The 26,932-nt window shown below is 43.7% G+C and overlaps 1 long non-coding RNA gene across 1 annotated transcript; it reads right to left on the bottom strand.

The window, feature by feature from the left end:
* Window positions 1–760: 760 nt before the first annotated feature.
* Window positions 761–21,128, bottom strand: LOC101934554 (uncharacterized). Its single transcript, XR_256786.4, has 3 exons — window positions 20,969–21,128; window positions 10,279–10,374; window positions 761–1,070 (listed from the first exon to the last, which is right to left on the bottom strand). It is a non-coding gene; the product is annotated as an uncharacterized LOC101934554 (long non-coding RNA).
* Between the last annotated feature and the right edge of the window lie 5,804 nt (window positions 21,129–26,932).

The following is a 26,932-nucleotide window of genomic DNA, read 5'->3' as shown; positions in this document are numbered from 1 at the left end:
ACACTAAGCCAGCCACCTCAGCTGCTTGCTGTTTTCTAGCTTCCCAAGGTTTCTGACTGCAGTCATTCTAACTGCCAACTCATGCTTCCTGTGACCACTATTTAGTCCCTGCATATATGCAGAAGCACACATCTCTTCAAACAATTAAATCACCCCAAACTGCTCAGGGACTGCAGACCTGCAAGTGTTATGTGAGCAGTTCCCCTCCCCTGCTAAGTATTATTGACAAATCCATCAAAGGCAGTGATGCATTGGTTTCCACCTTACCTAGAAGGACACTAGGGCAACAGTGACATGCTGTCACCGTGGTAACTGCTGCTGAAGTGAACAGCCTGTTGGGATAGGTGACCTCTGTTGGCAGCACGCCTAGAGATGTAGCAGTCGCAGGGCAGCCATGTTACTGGGACCCAAAGGAGCGGCCTAGTGCCCTCCAATTGATTCATTAGGCCTTAAAGGTATCGATCGCTCCAATTTGCAGGAATTTATGATATTGATATTGGACTGATTAACATTTTGTGCCAGACTGGTTCGATATGTGCTTGTAACAGCTTTTAATGATTAATTGACTTTTATGATTCCATCTCAGTGCTGTCAGTGAGCTGTGAACTGTGGGCAGGCTGATTCCCAAACTGCCTCTCAAGTGGCACAGGGCAGTGATTGAATACCTAGGAAATTAGTGTCCTGGCTGTCTCATTTTATGAAAGATAAATGCTATGACATTTAATGCAGACCTTAATTTAGAACAGAACTAAGCAAATCATTTTGCAATTTAATCATAAACAGGTAAATATCAAAACTTGTTTAGCATTTTACAAGTTAAGCAGACAGACAATGGAGGTAAAGCAAAGTATGCAATAGGGAAAAGGCAGAGGTAAGATAAGGTAATGAGGACTGGAACAATCAGCATTTTAATACTCAGAGCTTAATACAGATAATAGTACATCCACAATTCAGGCGTGTTCTTCTGCTTAAACAGAAAATCTCTTTGTCTCTTTTTCTCTCAGATACTCTCCATTTGCTTTCCACCATCCTAGCTGTAAAGTGAGGGCCTATTCCACATGACATGAAATCTGGAAGAAGAAAAAAAAGGTAATCTGCTACCTAAAACAAACATAAACATTATGGAAAAATTGCAGAGGAAAACCAAAATTGTATTATACTCTATAACAACGGAAAGAGATTGTCTGGAAGGCTGTCTGCTGTCAACTCCTACTTTGTTGTATTCACATTTATAGTCTATTCCTCTCCATTCATTTTAATTAAAAAAGATTGCAAGTTTCTTTTTAAATAACTGTCTAAGCAAGACATCAGATTATGCATCTTTATCCATACAAGACTAAAAAGACATATTTTGATTCTCTTTAAATTTTGTCTTCCTCCTCCTTACCATTCCATCTAGCTGAGTTGATTGACGTAAGGAATAAGGACACTTTGGGCCAGATTCTCTAAATCATTGGGTCTCTTTGCACCACTTGGGTAGTGCAAAGAGAATGGAGAGATTCTGAATCTCCCCCCTTGAGGATTCCCTTGGTGTGGAGTAGGCCCCAGCTAGTGTAAAGCTGGCACAGCTGATTCCTATTCCCTCTGTGTCTACAGCAACCTTTTCAAGCAGTGTGTTGTGGGCAGGAAGGGGCATGGCTGAAGCACTACTGGCCTACGCCAATCCCCATTTCACAGATGGCCCCTAGGAGCCGTGTTTCCCAAATAGTGGGTCATGGGAAGGTTCTAGATGGGTCATGGGCCTGGTGTGGCGGGGAGATCCCCAGGGAGGGGGGGTGTTGGAGAGTGGGCCCGCCCCACATTCACCCCACAGTGGTGGCTCTTGTCCCATGGGACTGGGCCTGGCTCCTCACTCCAGGCATTGTGACCTGGCACATGGGATCGCAGTACCTCTCAGGTTTGGCCTGACTGTCCAATGTCACTCACTCAAATTTGGCCTGGCCTCCCCCTGTCATGTTCCCATGCACCAGATTGCAATGCTTGCAGCACGGAGCTGGGCCCAGCCCCACAGGACTCTAGATGACACTATAAGATGAGTAGAGGATGGGTTTGCTTGCCAATCCCCACTCCCCTGGAGCCTCCCCTCTGCACCAGGCCGGGATTAGGGCTGTGGTGCTGGAGTGAAGGGTGGTGCTCTTTTGGGGGAAATGCCCCCAAAAGACTCCAGGACTTAAAACCCTGCTGAAGTAAATCGGAGATTAATAGCGGACCCTGGACAGCCTGTACACAGGACAGAATTCTCATCTACCCTTCCCCGTCTTCTTCTTCTGTTACACCCAGGCTTGGCCAGCCTTGGGTTGTGCGTGTGTGAGTATGAGAGTGGGTTAGGGCTCGGGCACTAATGTTTTTTTCCTTCCTCTGAGTGATGTGGGGGCAGATCCATCACTCACCGCTGTTATTTTATTAATAAAGCTTTAAAATTTAGTCACTTGGTGTGCTCCTTCATCTCCTCCCCTAACGATCCTGCGGCCTCAGCCTGATCTCCTGATGCCTCAGGCAGATTGGTAACATAAATCTGTCACAGTCAGTGCCCCTTCAGAGGGGCAAGAAGGAGGAGGCAGTGGAAGAGGAGAAGGATGCTGGCCTATGATTTTGGTTCTCCTCTGCCCACAAATTTGGACCCTGGGTGGGTTTCAAAATAAGACAAAAGGCAGTTGGTGGGTCTCCAAAATAAAAGTTTGTGAACTGCTGTCTTAGAGGACATAGCCATCTGATGTAGATTACTACATCCTGAGGCTGCTCTAATCTACACCAGGGCTAACAAAGAACTGACCCCAGAATCAGAGATCCCTAGCTGGCTCTTTTGTAGCCCTTCATACTCTTCTTAGCTGCACCCAGTAGATACTTGGTGTAGCTGAGAATCTAGGCCTATATCTTAATGTGTAGCTATAAACTAGTGTTTCCTTTGCAAACTGGCTGGCCAGTTGCAAGAGGCTATGCACAAGGTTCCTTGCCCCAGTGGTGCAGTGAAGAAATGCCATCTGCTGTCTGTAAAAACACACACACACACACACACACACACACACACACACACACACACACACACACACACACACACACACACACACACACACCCTAACTGAAAGGAACAAGTGAAGTGGGGAGCCTGGCCTGGGTTTCTTGGCTTACTGAAGAAGTCCCTGCCAGGGCAAGTAAGCAGGATAGAAGAACAGCCGGGAGGGAAACAGAAGAGAACTCAAGGATGTTGATAAAATCTAAGGATATAATCCTGACTCCAGGAAGTCAATGGCAAAACTCCCACTGACTTCAATCAGGTCAAGATTTCACTCCATGACTTTATGTCTCCATGTCTGGCCATATTTTGCATTGTTACACCCATTCAACCCCACTGATATTAATCAAGTTGCATGGCTGATACTGAGGGCAGAATGTGGCCCGTTTTTATTACATCACAGTGAATGCTACACATAATTATCTTTGCTTTGAGTAAAATGTGGCTAAGTCAGATAATATTAAGTCAGATAATATTGTGGCAAGATTACTATAGTATTAGAGCAATGTTTTTCTCACATTACACTGTGGGACAAATCACAGATGAATAATGACAAATGTTGATAAAGTCATGGATTTTATCTGCATTTGGACATCCTTGATTTGCTTGTCAGTTCCCTCTTCTGTCCTGTGCACACTGAGCTGTATTCTTCCCTCAGTTATACCCACTCAGTCCCATTAATTTGAATCAAATTGCCTGTCTAATGATGCTGTAAGCAGAATACGGTCCACTGTATATTTAATGACATCACAATAGTTATCCATTCAAGAAAACAGGAGGACATTGGCGAACCCTTTTGCAAAGACAACATCAATCATTTTACCAAGAAACAAAATTTCTTTCTGCTGCAATACACCAGCCATTTCTTGACAAAATCCCAGACATTATGTTTCCATGAGTTCAGAGGGCAGATACCAAGTGCAATTTCCACCTGTAGACGCTGCTTTTGTTTTGTTTTAATTATTCCTTTTTTCCCAGTGGAATAGCAGGGTTTAATTAGGCTCCTTATAGATTTCTTAGGCAATTTTTGAATATATATATTTCACCGTCTTGATTATGGTCCCCTTTAATTCATGAATGTCCCAAATTATGAGCATTGCATGGAATCAGTTGCCTTTGGCTATGTTTGGTATTATGTTACCTTCTGTTCAGTTAACGGTGTGTAGATAGGCACTGGAAAACCTCAAAGCTCTTTCTGCTGTTTTGGAATTGAGAAAGCAGAAACATAATTGCTTTTGTTGGATCACCATCCTGAATAGTAAAAGATTTTTTAAACATCTGCCCTTCCTTTGATTGGCTTTACATCTTCTCTCTTTTTTGTCTATTGTTCATTATTCTGCATTTTATTCATTAATGAAAAAATCTTTCCATGACAATATTTTCATGACTGGGATTCAATGCATTTAATCTGATCTAGCCCAACAGAAGCCCTTAATAGAATGTGACAATATATGTTAATTCTGTGAGGTTTGTATTTCATACTTGTTCTGTATAATAGCTGATCTGCCCTGCATACAATCTCCACTCCCATAGCTTGCAGATTTTTAACAGAGCCAAATTCTGCCTCCTGAGATGAATTTGCAACACCTAGTGAAGTCAATGGGAGTTCTGTGCATGTATGGGAAAGCATAATTTGGAACCTCAATCCTGCTCCCATTCAAATCAATGGCAAAACACATATTGTCTCAGATCTGGCCAAGACCAGGCACGAGGGTTGTTACATCTAACAAGAGATTCACTCTGACAGAAGAATTTGCAGGTATCACTACATGCTATCTTCCCCTTTCCTTTCTATCTCTAATCGAATGACTTGATGCATCTCTCTTCTTTTCTAGTGCTGCTGTCAAATACCTGTCATGATATTAACATCCATTCCCTGAGAAATTTAACAGCAAGAAATAATGTCGATCCCCAAGTGGACCAGCATAATCTGTTCATTCCACAGAGAATCTCTCTCTCTTTTTAAAATACATTGGAATTAAGAAATATGCTCAGTATTTTAAAACAGAAAGGCAATACAAATAAATGGGGAATTTTCTTGCGTCTGATGTTAAAACGGTATTTAGAGGAATCTTAAGAGTTCGTTCAAATGACAGTGTACTGCATTATTTTTACTTGACTTGTGCATTATATTTGACATGAACACTGCAAATATTTCCAGGCTGCCTGTAAACCAGGCAAAAACAAAAAGCTTTAGGATGGTGACTTTCCAGCTTGCTCATTGGATACATCTATGCAGCAATTAAACAGCCGGGGGTGGCCCAGGTCATTGACTTGGGCTCAAGGGGTTCTGGCTGTGGGGCTGTAAAATTGAGGACCGCAAAGTGGGAGGGTCCCCGAGTCCCAGCTCCACCCTGAGCCTGAATGGCTACACTGCAATTCTACAGCCCTGCAGCCCGAGCCCTGAGAGCCTGACTCAGCTGGCGTGGGCCGGCCGCAGGTGTTTAATTGCTGTGTAGGCATGACCATTTAGGACTAGACTTTCAAAAGAGCGGAGGGCCAGATTTCAGGCAGTCAGAAGTCACAATTGGGGACAGACCTCAAAGAGGCATAATCCCGCTGGAAGCTTCTGAAGGTATGCAGCGCTACACTGTAAACCATGGCAGCATGCAACCCCTTGAAGATGTGAAAAGGGGTCTGTCATAAAAGTGGGGCACCCAGGAGTGCTGGTAAGAAAAAGATACTACTCAGTGTTTCCCCTTCGGTTTACATGACAAGAGAATGATTTTCAAATGGTTCCATCCCTGTCACATGGCAGGAGTCAATGTCCACTGATATTGGCTACTGTTGCAGGGTCCACTTTGGAATGGGTAGTGCCCATGGGGGCAATGGGAGGACTGAACTTGTGCCTGGCCACTGTGCAGCAGTGCAAAGCTGGCAATGCTTTCTGCAGTCTCCTTTCCCCTTAAACAATTGGCAGTGATCAAATACAATCTAGTCCTCATTATTTGCCTTCAGTTTCTTTGATCGTGTTTTGGAGCTATGTTGCTAAGGAAAAGAGATAACCATGGTTAACTGATTGATAGAAAATAAAGAGTCATAGCAAACATCTGGAGAGCCAGATGAGAGCAAGTCATTGTTTGGTTTAATATCCTTATAACATTTTCTGTAAGTAGCTAAGCTGAAGGCAAGAGCCTTCATCATTTTTATTATGTACTTATTCCAAAATATTAAGGAATAGGCTGAAACAGCAGTGCTGGATGTATGTACCGTCATCCAGATGTGATCTGAGAAATGGGGCTAGGTGGCTTATAAGGCCATTAAAGCCAAATCATCACCTTTGCCTCTGTGGGTGGAAGGGATGAACACCTGGTGGATTCAGGCACAGAAAGGGGGTGCAGAAGGGAGAAGTGAGATCTCTGGGGGTACCTTGGGGATGTGGAGCCATAGTTGGGAAGGGGATGGCACAGGGGCCCATCAATAACTGAGTCAGAGGGACAGCCAATCTCTCTGTAGCATTGTACTTGCCTCAGCTCTACAGGGATTTCCTGCCTAACTCAATGCTCACTGTTTCAGCAGTACTTTAAGGGGGCTCATTCTCCACACTTGGAACAATCCCTTGAAGCATGATTCTTGTGACGGCAAAGAGAGTGGGAAGCTATAGCTCCATGTATTCCTCAGGGTCATGCTCCCAGAGAAGCAGGGAAATACGGTGGTGGCAGACAGCGCAGAGGCACAGGGCCTCCAACCAGTTGGGTAAGACCTCTAGAGGGTCTCAGGAGATCTGTGTGTTCCATGAACTAAGCCTCCTGCCACACACAGAACAAACTGAGGGAAACGCCATGGGTGAAAACACGTGCCTGGTGGGAGAAAGACCTGAACAGAGGACAATCTGGCCTTAAAGACCACATAGATAGTAGCAGTAAAGGGGCTTATGCCTAACCTGCCTCAAATCTCTGAAGTTAAAGGTCCAGTTTTATTCCAATAATCATTATTTAATCAAAATAATAATTCACACATACATTGCACTTTTCATCAAAAAATGTCAAACTATTTTAGATACATTCATAAATCCTCACATGCCTCTGTAAGATAAAGAAGTATCATTCTTATTCCCTATTTTGCAGAGTGAAACTGATATAGAGAGTTTAAATGGCTTGCCTAAGTTACTCCTAGCCTATGCTTTAACTGCTAGACAATACTTTCTCTAATTTAATTTACTGTTAAATCAATATCCCAGAGCTATACACATCAGCTGACTGACTCCTTAACATATCTTCAGTAAATATGTATAATGTGTGTATATGGCAATGATCATGTACAGAGTTATGTTGTTTTGACTATATGAGAGATTTGCTATTAACAAACATTGTTGCATCAAAAATGGACCTATGTTTTAGGAGACACCACTATTTTCTCTAATTGACACATCAGTTATGAATCCATTACAACAGAAAGCTGTAGTACCAGTAAACTTCCACACTTCAGTTTTATATGATCAAATATTACTGTAAGTTTAGGTGGACCACGTTGTCTCAAATTCCACAGAGATGTAATCCATATAAGAAAGAAAGAAAACATTTGGGCTATGCAAGTCAAGCCACTGCTGATCTGCTTTAAGCTCATATAAGAACAATAGACAAATCTATTGCTATATAATGCATCTTTTTGCCATTTTTTCAGTACTCACTAATACTCAAACCCTTCGTATGGAAAATAATACACTTAGTGTCATGCCATCATGCTACAAATACAGAGATGTAGGAGCTATTTTTAAACTAGTGTTGGTCCCAGTCCTGGAAGCCATCTGCATGCTAAACTCCCATTGACTTCAGCGGGAGTTCTTTGAATGGAGGGCACGCATGATGGAGCCCACCAAGCAGATGGTTCCCAGCATTTCTTATGTCATTTTATATCATCTCCGCTCCATCTCTAGCTAGATAATCACTACTAAAGAAAGCCCCAGCTCTCAGCTTTTTGATAGAGTGGGAAGGCCAAATAGCCTGCTACTTCTTTAGACCCTGTTTATTCTAGAAAGGGTTTGCTGATATAGGTATACTCATAGATCTGTGCCAGCATACCCTCCTAGTGTAGACACAGCTTATACCAGAAAAAGAGTGCTTTTGCTGGTATAGCTTTTGCCAGTTCCCTGAACAAAATAAGCTATAGTGACAAAAGGATTTTCTTCCGCGTGTAAGCTGCACCTACACTAGGCCTTTTGCCAGCATAGTTATGACAGTTAGGGGTTTAATTTTTTCACACTCCTGTCTGACATGGCTATGCAGCAAACTTATAAGTGTTGCCCATACATTTCTCATTATAGGGGTGGCCTAGTTGTCTCTTTTAGCAAGTTGTATGCAGAGGATTAAATGCTGTTGGAACTATATCACTGGAGGCGTGGTGGGCATATTTTGAAATTGTCCAGACTGACAGTTATTGCTGAGATTTCTTTAATAGCACTCAATGGAAGAGAGAAGATGATGATATAAGAAATACCAGCTATGCCAAAATACAATATATTTTGATGGAGCCAGTTAAGTACGGCTGGATATTTGTAAGACAGATTGATGGGGTGGTTTGCAGAGGAGAGAGGATCACAAAATTCAACTTCAGCTCTTCAGCTGACCTTTTAGATGCTCATCTATACCTAACGCAATACCACACCTTTGCCAGCTTGCCCAACACTAATTGTAATATAAAGATCAGGGTGAAACAGAAAGTAGAAGAGAAGCCATCAGTCATACAAAAAGTCTTGTAATAGTCAAATGGAAATGTCTATATGATTATTTTTTAGCCTGAGTCAGTGAATCAAGTTATAGATTCTTTATATTCTTCTAAAAGAACTATTGCTGTTTTCATGCAAATGCATATTTTTATATTCTTGGAGTTTACACAAGTATTACTTGGGCATAGCACTAAACGTGATTCTGCAGACACCTTCGTTTGATCATATATGAGTGGGCCATGTGATTAAAATTTGGAACTGACACAACCCCATGTGCACTTAAAAATACAAACGACTCATTTTTTCCACCTGCATTCCCATCACAGTAACAAAGTGACAGAGAGATGGCAGGAAACTACCATATCAAGTACATCCTCTCGCATCTTCACCCAGGAATGTTCTCATCTCACCATCTAAGCTTTCATTACATCTACTTTTAAAAAAAAATTGCATTAACTTTTCCAGAGACAGCAGAAAACAGTTCGTGACAGACCTCTCCCAATAACCCTTAAACTTATTAAAAAATTTAGTATTAATGAAATTTTTTACTACTTACAAAGCAATACAATAAAATACTGTTCAAATTATATAAAAATATACATTTCCTTTGATTCATGCGTGGAATTCCAGGGTTTATCACTGGACATTCCCCATTCAGCACACAAGTCTGGGTGCCCATAGGGAACTTTGTCTCCTCTCACACTGGCCAAAATCAGGAGAAACTCCATTTGAGTCAGTTGAGTTACACTGATATAAAATTAGTGTGAGTGAGTAGAGGATCAGGCCCCTACTTGTATAATGGAGTGATATAGAACTCTTCATAATTACATGCGTATAGCGAGGAGGTGTGGCCTTCCTCAGAGAGTGGCAGGGAGGGATCAAAACATGCCCCTTGGTGGGCAGAACCAGGAAAGCCATGTCTGTTTTGCTGGAAGTGGAAGGGCAGGATAGGAAGCGGAAGTACAAAAGGCTGGCCCTGCAGCTTAGTTGTGGTGGAGCCACCACAGGAGATGGATGCATCCTGCCTGCTGCTGGAGCCTGCAGAGGAGCTGCCAGGGCTGCCTCCTGGGGACTGGCCAGAGCTCCCCGGGCCGCTGGCTGAACGAGGCACTGACAAGCTACTGGGGTTGCCGCTGGCCACCTACCCTGGGGAGACAGAGGACAACTACAACATAGAGGTACCAAACCCTGGGGATGTAGGAAGTAGCCCAGGGAAACTAGACAACAGTTTGGTTCAGTGCTGGCCTGATATGAGGTCAGTGTGTTTTGGCTGGATCCCTGCTGACCCAGTGGCGGACCACTCTGCCACTGTCAGGGCCCTGGGCTGGGATGCGGTGGAGTTGGGCGGGCCCACATCCCTTTACCCCCGGCACCCCACCCTTGGGTGGCAGCACCCCCATCATAGGCCCGGAGGCTCATGGTACCCTACTGAGCACCCCTGTTTGAGCCCCTAGACTGTGCTGGTGCTCACCCTTACCTGGGGCTCATAGACTGCTTAGTCGCTCTGTCCTGATTGCAGATCAGAGCCTCATAACTATGCTGCCCTAGGCTGACTGAGGGACAGAGCACAAGTGCAGCTAATTTCCCACTTTGAGCTCACCTTTACAGGTATGCGGCAGCGAGGTGGTGTGGCCTCCGTCAGAGAGTGACAGGGAGGGATGGCCACACAGACTACAATGCAGAAAAAAGTCATGTCCTGAAATATGAAAAAGAGTACACATAAGAACATAAGAATGGCCATACCAGGTCAGACCAAAGGTCCATCTAGCCCAGTATCCTGTCTACCGACAGTGGCCAATGCCAGGTGCCTCAGAGGGAGTGAACCTAACAGGCAATGATCAAGTGATCTCTCTCCTGCCATCCATCTCCATCCTCTGACAAACAGAGGCTAGGGACACAATTCCTTACCCATCCTGGCTAATAACCATTAATGGACTTAACCACCATGAATTTATCTAGTTCTCTTTTAAACGCTGTTATAGTCCTAGCCTTCACAACCTCCTCAGGTAAGGAGTTCCACAAGTTAACTGTGCGCTGCGTGAAGAAGAACTTCCTTTTATTTGTTTTAAACCTGCTGCCTATTAATTTCATTTGGTGACCCCTAGTTCTTGTATTATGGGAATAAGTAAATAACTTTTCCTTATTCACTTTCTCCACACCACTCATGCTTTTATATACCTCTATCGTATCCCCCCTTAGTTTCCTTTTTTCTAAGCTGAAAAGTCCTAGCCTCTTTAATCTCTCCTCATATGGGACCCATTCCAACCCCCTAATCATTTTAGTTGCCCTTCTCTGAACCTTTTCTAGTGCCAGTATATCTTTTTTGAGATGAGGAGACCACATCTGTACGCAGTATTCGAGATGTGGGCGTACCATTGATTTATATTCTCAGTCTTATTCTCTATCCCCTTTTTAATGATTCCTAACATCCTGTTTGCTTTTTTGACTGTCTTTGCACACTGCGTGGACATCTTCAGAGAACTATCCACGATGACTCCAAGATCTTTTTCCTGACTTGTTGTAGCTAAATTAGCCCCCATTATATTGTATGTATAGTTGGGATTATGTTTTCCAATGTGCATTACTTTATATTTATCCACATTAAATTTCATTTGCCATTTTGTTACCCAATCACTTAGTTTTGTGAGATCTTTTTGAAGTTCTTCACAGTCTGCTTTGGTCTTAACTATCTTGAGCAGTTTAGCATCATCTGCAAACTTTGCCACCTCACTTTTTACCCCTTTCTCCAGATCATTTATGAATAAGTTGAATAGGATTGGTCCTAGGACTGATCCTCGGGGAACACCACTAGTTACCCCTCTCCATTCTGAAAATTTAACATTTATTCCTACCCTTTGTTCCCTGTATTTTAACCAGTTCTCAATCCATGAAAGGACCTTCCCTTTTATCCCATGACAGCTTAATTTACGTAAGAGCCTTTGGTGAGGGACCTTGTCAAAGGCTTTCTGGAAATCTAAGTACACTATATCCACTGGATCCCCCTTGTCCACATGTTTGTTGACCCCTTCAGAGAACTCTAATAGATTAGTAAGACACGATTTCCCTTTACAGAAACCATGTTGACTATTGCTCAACAGTTTATGTTTTTCTATGTGTCTGACAATTTAATTCTTAACTATTGTTTTGACTAATTTTCCCGGTACTGACGTTAGCCTTACCGGTCTGTAATTGCTGGGATCACCTCTAGAGCCCTTTTTAAATATTGGCGTTACATTAGCTAACTTCCAGTCATTGGGTACAGAAGCCGATTTAAAGGACTGGTTACAAACCTTAGTTAATAGTTCCGCAACTTCACATTTGAGTTCTTTCAGAACTCTTGGGTGAATGCCATCTGGTCCCGGTGACTTGTTAATGTTGAGTTTATCAATTAATTCCAAAACCTCCTCTAGTGACACTTCAATCTGTGACAGTTCCTCAGATTTGTCACCTACAAAGGACTGCTCAGGCTTGAGAATCTCCCTAACATCCTCAGCCGTGAAGACTGAAGCAAAGAATCCATTTAGTTTCTCCGCAATGACTTTATCGTCTTTAAGCGCTCCTTTTGTATCTTGATCATCAAGGGGCCCCACTGGTTGTTTAGCAGGCTTCCTGCTTCTGATGTACTTAAAAAACATTTTGTTATTACCTTTGGAGTTTTTGGCTAGCCGTTCTTCAAACTCCTCTTTGGCTTTTCTTATTACAGTCTTGCACTTAATTTGGCAGTGTTTATGCTCCTTTCTATTTGCCTCACTAGGATTTGACTTCCACTTTTTAAAGGAACACATTGTTATGGAGAATAGAGGGATATGCAGTGATGAGCTGCCAAAATCTTAGGAACCGGTTCCCTACTGGGTCTTTGGCGGCACGGCTCCGGCGGGTGAAGGACCCGCTGCCAAAGACCCGGTCGGGAACCGCCCGGTGAGTACACACCCCACCCATGTCCTGCCCCTGACTGCCCCCCCTCAGAAACCACCCCGGCCCTGACTCCGGCCATGCAGTGCTGCCCGGCTCCGGCAGGCCCTGGCCCCGACTCCGGCCGAGCCGGGCAGCACCGGACCTGGAGCCCTCCTCACACCCCGCCCCCGCCCCAGCTCACCTGCAGGAAGCCGTGCTTCCCACGAAGCAGGGGAGGGGGAGGAGAAGCCGGGGGAAGCGTCAGGGGAGGAGGCAGAGCTAGCTGAGCTGGGGCCGGGGGCAGGGCAAGGAGCTGCCAGAGATTTTGTTAAATTTAAAAGCCCTTTTAGAACTGGGACAACCGGTTCTAAAAGGGCTTCTAAATTTAACAACTGTTCCCGCGAACGGGTGGGAACCGGCTCCAGCTCACCACTGGGGATATGATTCTAAATTGTTCATTGTTTGTACCATTTTTTGTTGGCAATGGAAGTTTGAAAACAAGGAACTGCTTTTCCTCTCACGTATGCCAGCTTTACACTAATGTAACTCCATTGACTTCAGATGTGACATGGTCACATTTTGAAGGGGCTCCAATTTGAGCAGGCAGATGGGAATGCAGTGTTGCTACCACTGCACTTGCAATGCTATCATTGCGTCCAAATTTGGGGGTTGCTCGGAATCTCACCACATGACAAAGGAAATTTTGCCAGAACCACCTGCAGTTTCCCCCTTGGCTGATAGAGGCCGTTGTGCTGCAGGCAGCCACAACTGCTTGCTTGTCCTCTGCCCTCTGACTGGCCAGAAGAGCTGCCCCTCTGAATTCCACAGCAGGGGCCTTACCGCACCCCACCTCATGCAGGCAGGTGAAGTTGGGAAGCTGTTGGATCCTGCCAGAGGACTGGAGACTAGGGAGTTGGAAAGGCTACAGGAGGTTACTGAGGGGAAATGGGCCCGGGAGTGGGGCAGGATCTTGCTGGGTGACAGGCCGCAGCTGCAGGAGCCTGCCAGGTGAGGGACTAGGGGATGGCAGGAGCCTGCTGGGAAGATCGGAGGAGCAGGGAGGGCTCTGTGCAGTGGGAGGGAGGCGAAGAGTCAGGGAGAAGTTGAATGGGGAGCTGGAGCATTGAATTGTCAACCTATGACTGTCTCACACACACCGGGAGTGAGCAGGGAAAGGTCAAAAGACAGAAAAGAAAGAGAGAAAATTAAGGAAAAAGCACAAATTATTTATTTTCTAAAAATCTCATGATTTTTAGGCCAATCTCTTGATTTTAGGTTCTGGCTCATGATTTTTAAACTCATCAGGTTGGCATGTGAGCAATTTTGCAAACATGCAAGTAGGAGATTCTTTGGAATTTTCCCCTGAATGTGCTTCTGCTTTTGGTAGAGCAGAAGTCAAATTTGTTTCCTTGTACTCCCATGTCTCTATCCATCAGTTGTCTCTTGTCTAATACTTAGACTGTAAGCTCTTTGGGGCAGGGACTGTCTTTTTGTTCTGTATTTGTACAGCGCCTAGCACAGTGGGGGTCCAGGGTTATGACTGTGGCTCTTAGCTACTCTGGTAATACAAACAATAATAATAAATAATAAAGGCTGGTGTATTTGTGGGAGTGGAGTTCCCAATGTGAAACAGATAGCACCTCTAGAAATGAAGGGCAGAACACCTGCAGCTCCCAATGACTTCCTTGAAGTGGTGGGTACTCAGACCTTCAAGCTGATCATCAAAGAGTGAGGCACCTAATTTCAGTATCCACTTTCCAAATGTTGCCCTTTCTTTTTCCTGCCCTTTGAAACTGAAAAGACAGCAGGAGTCTATTAAAGCTTTTGTGATAGCTAAGGATGGACCACAACTTCCTCTTGCTCCCAAGTGCTCGGAACTTTCTTAAATATTCTCCTTCACAGCTGAAATTTCTCATCTTGGAGGCAGAGGGTGAATATTTATTTTAGACTTTGAGCTAAATCCATCCATCAGTTTTTGAGTAATGGAAAGATGAAGAGAATGAACTTTTAACTACAATTTAATACATTGTTTCCCTCACACATAGCTCATTAACAACTGTACTTTACCATTTGAAATATTAAGACTGGAGAAGCCATGCCTGGAGAAGTAGGCCCCTCTAGTATTTCTCCCTCCACTCCTCTTCCCCTCCCCCCATCCCCCTGCACGCGCGCGCGCACACACACACACACACACAGTGAAAAATAATGAATTTGTATTTAAACATTTTTTTGTGCTTGTGCAGTGCTAACTTTTGCCAGTGACTGAAGCTATGATACTAATTGCAGCGCTAAGGGCTTGGACCTGTTCCCATGGAAAGCAATAGGAAATCTCCCATTGACAATCAGGAATGAAGTATATCCTAGTCTTCAGGAAGTAGACATGACCAAGATCTTCCTCAAAGCTGAGCAGGTGGGCGTTTTCTTGAGCAATAATAAACTAGATTACCTTTGGTTCTTTGAGTCCAGTTCCCTTTGCCCTTTCCCCAGGAGGCTGAAGTACCATGGAGGAAAGTTTATTCTAAAGCATAGAGGTGACAAGGTCTCTGAGAGATGTTTTGCTCACCAATCTAGTGACTGGTTATTCTGGTTTCCTCTGCACTATTGTTGTACAAATCCATCTCTCCATAAGCTTTGTGCTGGCTGTCTGGACAGGATGAATTTAATGATTTCAACAAAAGTCTCACTATATTTGGTGTTTTTCTTCAAGCCCAGCTCCTGGGGCCATGTGAAAATCTCAGCTTTCATTTTTTTAAAAAGGAAGTTTCTAGCCCTCAAGATTGTGGAGAAAAGCCTAAACTCCAACTGCCCTTTAAAGGTTCAGAAACCAGATGGTAAATAAAAGAACCCCAAATGTATTATTGTTTTTAAATGTAATGATTTTTAAGTCAATCTCGGGATTTGGGGGGGCTGATGGGTGATTTTTGATCATTCAAGGTTGGCAATACAGTATGTTTAATAATTTGAGTTACTTGACATGATGCTGACCACGAACTGGCGTTCAGTGTTGACAAGGACAAATTGTGTTCAGCTTCATGACAGCTAGTCAGGATGAAACCTTGCCCTCACTATGTGACGTGATGCTGAACACAACTTGTCCTTGTCTACATTGACTGTAAAGTCATAGTCAGCATTGGATCATGTGTAAAGATGTTAAAATTTCCAGATGAATACAGGGCTTTAAGAGAAAAGGCAACCTTTGCTTCTGTAACTAATTTCACAAATTGCTATTATTCAACCTTCCTTTACTGCTTCTTAGCCTTGTATTTTCCCAAATGGGTAGTCCTAAAATGTGATATCAATATTTATTATGAAATTACATGATTGCTAAATGAATGTGATTTTTCAGCAAGGCTGTTTTAACTGCCAGGTTTTGTTGGTAATGAAAGAAAACATGTATTAGTGCATCCATATCACAATGCACATGCTGTCTGTTGACTATCAAGGTAGACAAGCTCCACCAGGTTTGGTTTTTTTTCATACCCAAAGAAATTAAAACAGAAGGTTGTTCTTTTTAAAAATCAAAATAGTATTTGTGCAGTGTATCTGATTCAAACCATATTGTTACCAAGGTGGAACATTGAAATCATTAGGATTTTTCTATGGTAAAGGTTTAAGATTAGAGGGCCCCGAGGAAATAGAACACATGGGCCAAAATTTTTAAACTTGTGTACCTAATGTTACTCACCTAAATCCATACATTGACATCTAAATAAAAAGTGCCTGATTTTCAGAGGTACTACGCACCCACCACTCTTGTTGCACCACTTGCTGCTGCAAGTCCTTAACACCTCTGAAAATCAACCCACTGTTATTCTGATGCCCAACTGTGGATTTAGGTGCCTAACTTTATGCACCTAGGTTTAGCAGTTATAGCCATGGAGTTCAGAGCTCCTTTGGTCTGCTGGAGTGGAACTAAGAAACTAGACTAAGGAGAACCTGGCTCCTAATCTTTCTGCAGGAAGGCAAAAAGGATAAAGAAAGTCCGTGGAGGTTGACAGGTTATTTCTCCACCCAAATATTAATGAGCACTAGAAAAAAACGTAAGGACCAATTAGATATCTCAGTGATGGGCTCAGTAAAAAGAACTTAAATAGAATAGAATCCTGTTTCCATCAACTTCAGTGGATTCATGATCAGAGCCTTCAGATGCCCTAACCAAGGGATTGTACCAATGTAAGCTACCTTTAACCTCCCACAGCTGATCCTGTTGTGCCCCTTCTGGGACCAACAGGGATATCCAGTCTGCCTTCAGTTTTCTTTAGGAGTTGCACTCATCTTCTGAGTATGTGAAAAGTCACAATGCTGAAAGACTTTCAGAGCTGCAGCTTAACTTCTTTGAATAAAAAAGAAAACCCAGAAGTACATCAGATTATATGAGCAAAAGAAAATAGGTGGCATATTTTAGGTCAAGTTGCAATCCTTATTTCCTAGCTGATTAAAACAAAATCCTCTCTGGATGGCTGCTTCATAGCTAAAAGTATTGCTATTGTACCAAGTTCATGTTGGACCTTTCTTATTAAATTGGAAACTATGACAAAGATCCATGTCAATAGTCATCCTCCTGGATTCTGACTCTTAAGAAAGGGGACAACTGATAAATAACCCTAAGAAATATTTTATTTGAATAACATGTGGGTAGAGTATTTCAGGACAGCTTTCCTCATATTTAATCCTCATTTAAGAAAGCAAAAGGTATTTTTATTTCTACAATGTAAAAGATAACATCATTGGAGGTATGTTATATATATTTCACAATGGAGCTGACACTTTTTTAGAGATCTGTCTGGATCTTCGGGAATAAACTTCTGGTTCCTAATATTGGGATTCTAGGTATCTGTCAAGGCATGAACTTTTCAGCCCAGGTCAAAGGCTGAAAAAGTATCATCCTCATACCAAAATAAAAGTGAATTGCGGTTTAGCTTATAATAACTCATCATGTAAAAAGATGGTAACATCATCTATTGTCTAACGGTTAAAAGCCTGAGCTCCCTTCTATTCCTCATTCTGCACTGATTCACTATGTGGCTTTGGATAAGTCACTAAGTGGCCTAATTTTTCACAGTGACTAATGATTTGGGGAGTCTCCATTTTTTGGTGCCCACTTGGAGACACCTTGAGGCAGCCTGGTTTTCAGGGGGTGGCTGCTCAGCACTTTCTGAAAATCAGGTTTCTTTAAGGAGTCTCAGTTTGGGCACCCACAAACCCTGGCATAAAAATCACTAGTCACTTATTATGAAAATGAAGGGCCCTGTCTCAATTTTTTCAAATATAAAATAGGATCACTAATAATACCTACCTTATTTGGGTGCTGTGAAACTTCATTTATATTTGCAAGGTTCACTGAGACGATGGGATGAAAGGGGGAGGGTATATACTCGGTTATTGGTCAGTAATGTTCATAAAATGTCAGAAGATCGCGCAGAGCAATGGTTGTTATAAATCACTCCTATAACTTTGACAATACAAAACCTTACATAAAATTTGGCCACACAACACAGAATGGTTTGGTTGAGCAGTTATGATAATAATGAACTGTCTGCCTAATATAGTGCAGTATGGAGCAGCAGCATCAGAAGAGATGCACTTTTGATAATTTCCCTTTTTAGTTGCTTATCTAAAGGAGCATTACATTATATTTTCCTTTATCAGTTCAATAATGTTGTCCTCCTGGACATGATGTAAGATGTTTTAACTGTACATGATATAGCAGACAAGAACTTCACAGAGATCTGCTTCCAAATATCACAGAAGTTCAGAAATGGACTCTAAGTAAATATGATTTGAAGAATTAACAGATGTAAATACAATTCTTGATACTTACCGTTACAACAATGTTACTGTTCATGGAGTAAAATACCTTGATGTGTAGACAGAATACTTTCTGCCTTCCTTTGGGACTGTATACATGTGCAGTAGAAAGAGGTGAATGCAGAAATCAGTTTGTCTTAGAGGACAGGTGACACTAGGCCTCTGTCTACATTAAAGGTGGGGTTTTCAAGGATGCTCAGTGTTGACCTAACTCAGGGGTCGGCAACCTTTCAGAAGTGGGGTGCCGAGACTTCATTTATTAACTCTAATTTAAGGTTTCGCGTGCCAGTAATACATTTTAACATTTTTAGAAGGTCTCTTTCTATAAGTCTATAATATATAACTAAACTATTGTTGTATGTAAAGTAAATAAGGTTTTTAAAATGTTTAAGAAGCTTCATTTAAAATTAAATTAAAATGCAGAGCCCCCCGGGCCAGTGGCCAGGACCCAGGCAGTGTGAGTGCCACTGAAAATCAGCTCGCGTGCCATAGGTTGCCTGCAGCTGAGCCACATTCAAAACCAAAAGGCCCTCTGGCTGCCCATTTATATACCCAACATATAACTTAATCTTGAACACCAGCATTCATTCAGGCCAATGCAGTATTTGTTCATTTCTCCTTTTTATTTCTTAGGGAAGGAGCTGATCTGCCAGCTCCTCACAACTGCAACTGGGAGAGAAAAAAAAAAAGCCAAAGTTCCCATCTAGTCTGCTGGAAATTCCTGGGGTTTAAAGCCTCTACTAGGTTACAAAACACAGTTGGACCTTTGAACAGATATTGTATAGAGGATTAAATCCCTCTCTCTTACTACAGGTACCTCCTCTTCAGTGTCAAGAACTTTAGCTGTAAAATCTTTTCAAGTAACTGATTCCTACATGTCCCCCCCCACCCCAAATTATCCTGAAGTCATTTCTTGCAGGTTAGGAGATCGCCTAACACTCACCCCCCCCCCCCCCTTATAAGTCTCATTACTGTACCAGCACAGCTCAGTTTTCTGCTCTTGAGTCAGATTAAAGGGGTGGGGGGACAGGATGAAGAAGAAAAGTTTTAGACACTTAAAGACTTCATAATGTACCTGTTGAATTTAAGAAAAACAGATGCATCGTGTACATTTAAAATGTACTTTGCATCCCACGCCCGCAAGCTGCTTTAAAGAAATCAGGCTACATTAGGACTTGCTCCCGATTTTTTTTCTTCTGGAGAGGTGCAAGATTGTAGCTAATTTTCTGCATGCAGAGATCTCTAAAAGTAGAAGCAGGTGTCTTTCATTCAAATGGATAGAAGCTCAAAAAAAAATCCTCTGAAGCAGGCAGAGTTTGGAACATTATAATCCTGTTAGTTGTCTTTGAAGCAGTTTGCAATTCCATAAAGGGAATCCAGATAACACATTCCTATATCCCGTAATAATTTGAATTTTAACAAATGTGCAGTTTGCAATTAGAAAATTAGTTGGAAAAAAGGGAACAAAACTGAACAAACCGCTTATTAATTAGCCATATTCTCTGTGGAGCAGAAAGACTTATTGCTCCCGTTAGATGGCGCTAAAGACTTTACAACCACTTGTAAAAATGTGTTATTGTCCGAAACGAAAAGAAATGACACCTAAAGAGAGAGAGAAAATATCGGATCATAAAACAGTAGATTGGGAGATCTGAAGAAAAAAGATGAACGTGAGTGGTAGGGAAGATAGGATCTCTCAAGCAGCGTTTATGTCTGACGTGGGGGACTTTCTAACATCAACAGATCTCTGGCTGAAATTGTCTAGCGAGAGTACTTTGTGGCAGTGAGTTTTCAACCGTGTGTGTGTGAGAAAAAGAACACATGAACCTGCAGCCCTTATTCAGTCAGCACCGCTATTGACTTCAAAACCTGAGTATGGGTTTCAGGATCTCGCTCTTAGTAAACATGTGAAGATATGGCTCTAGACAAATGCAAATCCACTCATCAACCTGCCCTAGATGTGCTGCCAATCCATTTGTGAGCTGTGCTTTCATCTGACAAAAAAAAAAAAAAAAAAAAAAGTATGGGTTTGGCTGAATATTAACTGCAGGACCTGTGTGTGTGTGTGTGTGTGTGTGAGTGTGTGTGTGTGAGAGAGAGAGAGAGAGCATCAAAATGTAAAGCTTGATCAAACAAATATTCAAGCCCCTTGTTCATCAGTGATGTAGCCTTTTAAGAAGCTGCAAAAAAAGCATGCACCTGTGTGGAAACCTCCCACCCCCAGTTTAAAGTCCCAGTTTGCTCTCTGTTAGGATCTGATGTTTTTTAAACCTCGTATGTGTAAACAACTAACTATATGGCAGCAGCTTAGGTTGTTAGTGCTGCGACCGTGTGATCCCCATATGTGCATGGGAAGTTTCATGCCCCTCCGACCGCTCTCAGCATCTCAGGGGGCTCCCTGGAGTGAAAATATTGATACACTAATGAAACTAAAATTCTAATGTTCATTTTTTTATTGTTTTTCCCACCCAGACTACATGAATCAGAAGTAGAAAGGGGGACGATCTATACAGCTCGGTGGGCTGGGTACTTAAATTAACATCCGAGGAAAGGATTAGGGTTCTACAAATGAAAAGGAAAATACCCACCACGTCTCTGTCTCTCCTGTTGGGCCGCGAACTTTCTGTCCGGGTAAGTTCTCCTTTAAGAAATGAACTGTTCCCTATGCATATTTAACGCTGTTTGTCTGCAGTATCCAGATGACGCGGGGCTGGAGGCTCACATGCAGGACCTGAATTATAGTGGAGTAAATCAGCCACCCTTTAAACGCACTCTCGGCAATGGCTCTAGTTGTGAGTCAGTTGCTACTACTATAAACATACGTAAGTCAAAACAAGAGAGAAAGGGAGGAGGGGTGAATCCTAGTCTTGGGGATGAGTAGAATATTTTGCTCCTTTCCATGCCAGACCTCATAACACAGCTGGAAACAGGATTTCTTGTCCTGATACCCCTTCCCCCACCCCCTTCTTCGTCCAGACTCAGGGCTCCTGAGCTCTGAGCCCTATGTGTGTGTGCGTTTATCTTGTGCAGGTAAAATGTTGATTTCAGATTTTCCTTTAAATGAGACCGATTTCCTGTGTGTGTAGATGTGTGTGTGTCGAATGGAGAGGAGGACCACCGCCAGGGTAAGTGAATCGCTTTTTATTTGGGGGGGGGGGGGGAGAAATAAGGAGAATATAATCACACATTCATCAGAAGGCTAGTCCACCCCGTTCGTGGTATGATCTGGCAAATCATGTTTAATATGAACGTGTTGTAAACCGAGACTCTAACTATATAGTACGATGATGTTATAAAAATCATCAACTTGGCTAAGTACTCATATATCCAGAGAGAGAGAGACGTGAAGCCTCCCCTTGTAGATCTTCAAGTGGGAGGGAGAAACTTCCACTGCCATACTCTTAGCGGTTCCCTGGCTTTAAAGTTAACTAGTTCAAGTGTGTTGTTCGAAATGTGGTTCAGTAGTTATGCCTTCAGATTCAGTTGCTTTTCGGTCCTCGTGGTGACTAGCAGACATGTGTCCTCACATGTACAGTGTGTGTGTGTATATATATATACACACATACACAAGGTACTTTATGATTCCATCTGGAGAAATTAAAAGCCCAGAGCTGCAATGTTTATTCTTGCATATCTTACCAAAAAAAAAAAAAAGTGGGCAGGGAGGGAGGGAAATGTGTGAGACACGTCTCCGAATAGAACCCAAGTGCTTTCCCTTCTGGTTGAAAAGTTACATGCAAACGGCTTTATTTTAACTTTGCCCGCATTGTAGTTTTCAGGAAAACTGTAATGGGATCTGGCGATGAAGCCTCAGTTCTATTTATTAATGTATTAATTATTATTATCGATGCTGAATTGACTTAAAGTGCTTTGGAGGCCAAGCTAGTTCCTGTTAGTCAGTTACAATTACTTTCTTTTCAGCTGATGTTTTAAATATAGTTGGGAAGGGGGGAGGGTAGGAGATGAATGTCCAAAGGTGTCCCCACTCACCGCCCGAAATGTCCAGGACTAAATGTGTTACTGTTTCTAGAAGTTTGCTGTTACTTTGCATAAACAAACGAAACTTAGCTGCGTCTGTGTTGGTGTCAGGTCACACAAAGGTGTCAATGGCAAGTTTAGTTACAACTTCTGTTTCTCATTCCTAATCTGCTAACTTCAGGATTTAAATAAACGAGTTTTGCAATCAGTCTGCCCGGGGGCCCAGATGAGTTGGGTTTGCGATGTATTTTGCGCTAGGAACAGGACAGCTGACTTGGTTGCTTCGTTGTTTTTGAAAGACAAAGAGGCATCAGTGGGAACTTAGGCTCAAGTGTTCTTTGCAGTCTGATCTGACTAGCGTTGACTCTCTCCTCCCAAGTGCCAAGGCCGCAGTCCATACCCAGTGATAGGAGGGTATGTGTGCATATCAGAACAGTAGTTGGGTTGCTGCTGGACTCTGGAGAGGGCTCTGCATGCCAGCGGGGGGCAGCTCCCAGGGGCCTGCAATAGTCACTCTGAAACAAGCAATGGGCAAAATGGGCGTTCAGAAAAGAAGCCGAAAGATCAGTGGGGTCGAGGTCACCTCTGTACTTCATATTTTAGCAGTCCCCAAAGGGCTTCTGAGGGCATTGAATGCGGTAGGGGCAATGCACCTACAGTTCCGCTGTATACAGATCTTCGGCACCAGAGACATATCAGGGCTCCTTGATCGTCGTTTAGGTGTTTACCAGACCGCAGTAAAAATGGCCAGGCTAAATGTAAAAATACATCTTGGGGGGCGAAAGTCCAGAGATTTGACAAGCAGTGGGAAAGTTTAGGTAGTTTGATAAATTCTGGGAAATTCTCCCACGGCCAAATACACAGAAATGGGATTATGAATGATTTCAAAACTGGTTGTAGCTGCATAATTTGAAAGTGAAATGAAATATGCATCTATAACAGTAAAATGCAAGCGTCACAATAAAATCTCTACAGGGCGATAGTGATCTATTTACGGCTGAATTTTATCAGTTACCATCAAATTCACGTTTGCATGTGAAATTCGAGATAAAAATTGTTCTCTCACACACTTTATAGAGCGTGTGTGTGTGCACTTGCAGTATTTATATCCTTTAAGTGATGAGCCAGCCCTCATACAGAATAATATCTATTACTCTTCCACAAAGGTGTGAGAATCACAATCAAGGTGTGAGCATACCATGTTCTTTTAATACTTTGGGGGGGAAAAGCCTCCAAATCTAGCCCTTCCTCCCTTCTTTGGAGAGTGCGGTGCCCCCCTGAGACTGAAACACACAGCCACGCGCTGGAACCTCCAGCAAAAAAGCCCCCAACTTCTGGAACAAATTGACAAAATACCTAAACATTTTTGAAAACTCAGGTTATCGAAATTTCATACAAAGTAAGGAAGGGTGGAGCTTGTGTCTGTTTTGTTTGTGATTACTTGACTCATATATTGCCCCGCTTGGCTACCCACTTGTGATGTGTATGAAGTCCTGTGAAACTCTAAGTCCAATAATACTTTAGTCACCATTCCATGCCATTTTTCTCTGCGTGGATACACAGATTGCAGATGTGTATATTTCCCCGATGATCAGTTACACTAAGTATTTAGAAAAAGACAGTGGGTGTTCAGATTTTGAAAGGACTGCTATTGTTCACGTGTTCATGTTTTACGTGTTATAAGACCAACGCCTTTGTCTCACTTATATTTTTCCTCCTTTAGACTATAACATAGCAGGGAAGAAACCCATTTATCCTTATTGAGGAAACACTTTTTGCGTCTCAAAGATCCCCTCTCCCCTTTTGTCACGTTGCCTCTCTGCACGCGTATTTTGGTTAGAGATGTTTTTTCTGATGCGAAACCGGGCAACCAAGATTTATTCTGAAGGGCACCTGTAAAAATAAACTTTTATCTGGAAAGGCAGCTTAATACACAATTAAACACCTCTCTGTATCAGATCCGGAGACAATTCAACGAAACTTCAGGCTAGATAGTTTCAATTTAATATGATGGGGTAGACAGAAGAAATAATATTTCGCCGGGGCCCAAAGGACACCAGAAATACGTATGTTTCCCATCTTGCGTGGAATTCTTTTGTCCAATGGGCGTTCATGCCAGGATACCAGGAGACAAATTAAAAGCGTGGGTCTGCTGATACCAAAACAGAAAGTGTGAGTGGATTTAACCAACTATTTGTCATTTCTAGGCGCGAGATCTAGGGAAACTAGGTGGGGGGGGAAATACCGTTTAATAGGCGGAGGGACATTATCGTCTGGACAATACACATTTTGTCACTGGTGAAGGTTTGTATACAGATGCAAAGCCACAACTCATGTGATGAGCACTGCACACAACGAGCCAAATCGAGTTCACCGTAGGCACAGAGGTAGCCCCATTGATTCCGGGGTAAACGGATGGGTGGGAGAGCACTTCAACAGGGGGAGGCTGCTCCCGGAATAGGGGCCGGGGGTGGGGGGCGGGGAGAAGCGGGTCGGATTCAGCCCGATTCTTTCCCCCGTTGAAGCCAATTGGTGCTTTGCCATTGTTTTAACCAGGAGCGAGATCGCGCCCAGCAGGCTGTAGTGTCCCGAGTGTAACTTGAACTTGAAGAAGGTGTCTGGCAGTGGGTTGTAGCCGGGAGCTCTCTAGAAAGCAGTCACAACTCATTTGTGTCAGAGCTGTAGCTCGCTCGTCTGTAGGGGTAAGATGAGATATACAGTCCCTGCTAGAAATAAATACAATCAAAGCTGCTACCAAAAAAAGAGACGCTTCTATTGTAAATAGGCCGAGGAAGGAGAAATGGAGGCGGATCCCCAGTCTTGCCATTTCCAGTGCTTTGAAATCCCCAGTATTTGTGAGTTGTTTTCCTCTTCAATCTCAGTATCCTTTGCTAAGGTTTGACGAGGAAACTTTTGAAGCAGGGACTCTATAAGCTCAGAGCACCTCCCTCCATCCCCACCCCGCACCAGCCTAGTTTGTCTGGATTCGGAATTTGGATGCATCTGGTATTGATGCCTCTGTTTCCTCAGCCCTTTCTGTACCTCGGGCTATGCCACCAGTGCTCCTTAACCCTTCTCCCGGAGAGCCAGGCCAGGGTCGGGGGAACCAAAAAGGCGGGGATTCTCGTGTCTTGAACTTCAGCAAAGCTGAGAACAAACGTAGACAAAAGCTGGCCCTGGAGTAAGAGCTGAGAGACAGCGGGCTTGGTATCAAACCGAGCCAACTGCAGATGTTGTGCTGTTGTTTTGCTTTGTTTTCCAGAGTAACTCTCCCTTTGTGCAGAACGGATCAAATGAGCGACTTGAAAACTTGAGAGCTGGCAGCTTTCAGTCAGTGAGACGCCCTTGCCTGCCCAGCTTGATAATGGGAGGAAGCAAGGAGAGAGCGAGAAAAAAAAAAAAACCCTACGAGGAGACTTTGGCAGAGAACAGAAACATGAACTCCACGTAGGATGCTCTGGCTGGGTGTGGGCGGATATTCGCGGGTGATTTATCTGTGGGTACTGGGTACCGCATGGTTAACGCTGGTGGCCCGCACTGAGACAAGTTCTAACCTCCCTCCCGCACCTTCCCCCCCAGCAACTCCGCAGCATCGGGGGGATTTGTGCGCGGCGATGCGCCTGGCCTAGGGCTAGAGGGGGGAAGTGGTCAGTCGTTACTATGCCCTTGCGGCCCCCTCCCCTCTCTCGCTGTCCTTCTCGGGACTTTGCAGAAAGGAGGGGGCGGGGAGAGAGGTACCAAGAAGAGCTAGCTCGTGAGCAAAAGCGAACACCCCCAATCATCCTGGGGGCCCCTGTCCCCGGAGGAACAGGCTGAAACAGCCACCTGGCCCCGTCTCCAGGTACCCTATCCACCACTGCGCCCTCCACCGTGACACCAGCTCTCCTAAAACAGCCCTGCAAGAGAGAGAGTCACCCCCGCCCCCAAACCATATCACTGCCATTTTCAGACTGCCAGAGGCCGCGGGCTGTGGCCCAGCCTTCACATGGCTGCCCAAAATAGAGAGTCACCAAATCCTACTCCTGGGCAAGGTTGACAGAGACTCAGGAAGCGGGGCCCTTGGCTCCGTGCCTTAACTGGGGTGAGCCAGCCCAGATTTCACACCCGGGGAGTCCATTGCTGGGGCAGGTTAGCTGGAAATGTAGCGGTCAGCAAAGGCGAGCAGGAAGAGACCCCCTTCATGCACGTGATTGAAATCCAGTCTGACGCCCCAGATAAGCCATTCCTTATTAACACCTCCAGAGAAAGCTTTCTGCTCCCCCTAATTATGGTCCAGCTGCAAGTGCACAGTGTTTCATTCTCAGGGTCTTTAAACTCCTGCTGTCCACGGGCAGTAGCTTCTATTCAAGCGATAACGCGATACCCCCTCCAGAAGCCACCGGCGTCGCTGCGCATTAGTGTGGTAGCCGCCGACCCACGAGCCTTCTAGGGACTCAAACGCATGTCCCATGCACAAGTTTTCTTTCCTTGGAGCTGTGCAATAGGCGTCCCAGGATGGCTCAGGATGATGAGAAGAGCTAGGAGCAGGCTCAGCTATTGAACGCGAAACGGGGAAAACTCTTGTCTAAAACATT

The sequence above is a fragment of the Chrysemys picta genome, chromosome 1 (genome assembly GCF_011386835.1).
Source record: "Chrysemys picta bellii isolate R12L10 chromosome 1, ASM1138683v2, whole genome shotgun sequence".
Classification (NCBI taxonomy): domain Eukaryota; kingdom Metazoa; phylum Chordata; order Testudines; family Emydidae; genus Chrysemys; species Chrysemys picta.
The sequence above is the reverse complement of the archived record's forward strand: the minus strand, read 5'-3'. Positions and strand labels throughout refer to the sequence as shown.